The 1,787-nt window shown below is 38.7% G+C and overlaps 1 pseudogene; it reads right to left on the minus strand.

Moving 5' to 3' along the window:
- Positions 1 to 325: 325 nt before the first annotated feature.
- On the minus strand, positions 326 to 1,230 carry LOC136393457 (gamma-sarcoglycan pseudogene; annotated as a pseudogene).
- Between the last annotated feature and the right edge of the window lie 557 nt (positions 1,231 to 1,787).

Consider the following 1,787-nt stretch of genomic DNA (forward strand, 5'->3'; position numbering starts at 1 on the left):
TAGTTAAACATCATAAATTAATTCCATACTTCAGTTCAATATTTTATTGTAAATTGGCAGGTAAAAAACATAAAAACAAAAGTCACATGGTTCTGATGAAAATCAATCTAAAAAATTCTTTGGATAATTCTTTGAATTTTGTGTCTAACATCTACACACCATTGGTACATTTTTTTTCTGAGTTCCTTTTGAAAGTGTGTCCTTCTGCTTTCTTTCACCATCTCCATTTTTCAGAATGTCAAGTTGCTCTAAGTGTGAAAGTTTGAGGTCAGTAATTTAAAGTTCACTGAAACAAGGCAGGTGCTCCATGGAAGATGTGAGTGGTTTAGAGATAGATGTGACTATTTTTGTGACATGTGGAACCTGTGCCAACCACAGAGAAGTAAATTTTCTTGTCTGGACACACACAAATTTCATAGAGCTTTTGTGAGCTGCCAGAAGGACCCCAACTCCCCTGAACCAACAGGGGTAAACACAGTTTCAAAATCAAGCAAAGACATTTCATCACTGCTATGAAAAATGGTGTCTATTTGAGAAAGGACCACTATTTTCCCAGTAGGAGCTTTAATAGTATCATTTGGGCTGTCCATGCTTAGACTTCATGTGGGGGATTCTAATCTCAGTTTATGAAATGTCTTAGCTCTTAGAAGGGTATCTCCACTGTATGTTCAAAATGAGCCCCTTCAGGCCCAGTTACTTAAAGTCTATCGTTACCAACAACTTTGTTATCATCAACAGTCAACAGTGGCTTGCCTTATTTGGAACTGATCTAAAAGTGTTGACTCTGGACTTTTATCATTTTGGGACCCATTTTTAGTCTGCCTTTGACCTTTTCTTGTGTTATGGTCATATTTCCAGTATACTGTAGAAGCAGAGATTAGTCCATTCCGGAGTATATGTCTCTGGCATAAAATAGGAATAAAAATTCTGACCCCTTTCAGACAATGCCCATTTTCTGTAACACACAATTGACCCCTTCCTGTTAGGGAAAACCACATCACTTTAAGTATCCAAATTATAAGAGCAAAAATCACAAGGAAAATGAGGAGTAAATAAAGAACAAATATGTAGAGGCAATGCTTTCCCCAGCCATAATGACGATTTTGTAGACTTACTGGTTCTCTGGCCTCTGTATTGAGTGCCTTCTGTGGTTGTAGTGTATTGTTTAAATATCATCTGCTGTACTTCTTGGGATCCAGAGGTGCAAACAGCCACTACCTTTCCCTTCATTCCAGACGGAAATCCACTGTCTTCTCTTCAAACAATGTGTGCCTTAGCTGTATCATCCTTCCTCAGTGACCACAAGAACAACTCTGCTCCTGGAAGGTAGAGCAGTGTCCCCCAGCCACAGGTGTCCACATTCCTGCTGGGGCTCCAGGTGCCACTGACATAGGGGCCAGGAAGGAAAGGGGTAGAGACCTTCTTGGAACTCCCAGTGTTGCTGTTTTTTGGTTCTACAATTCTGAGTAACATTTCACCTCTTCCTCAGCATTCATTTCCCCATATTAATATATATATATATAATCTTTATCAAGTAGTTCTACAAAGATTAAAGAAAACAGAACATGTAAAGTGCCTAATTTTTAAGTGTTTCTGACTCTTCAGAGGTTCCCCATAGATATTAAAAAGCCTTATTATTCCAGAGGCAGGGCAGTGTATTGTTTGGGGAAGGGACTTTGAAGCCTTTCTCCCTGAATTCAGTAATTATCTCTACAACTTTCCTTTACATGACCTTGGACAATGTACTTAACCTTACTGTTCTTCAATTTCCTCCTTTGAAATATGGA

This window comes from Saccopteryx leptura, chromosome 2 (genome assembly GCF_036850995.1).
Source record: "Saccopteryx leptura isolate mSacLep1 chromosome 2, mSacLep1_pri_phased_curated, whole genome shotgun sequence".
Taxonomy (NCBI): Eukaryota; Metazoa; Chordata; class Mammalia; order Chiroptera; family Emballonuridae; genus Saccopteryx; species Saccopteryx leptura.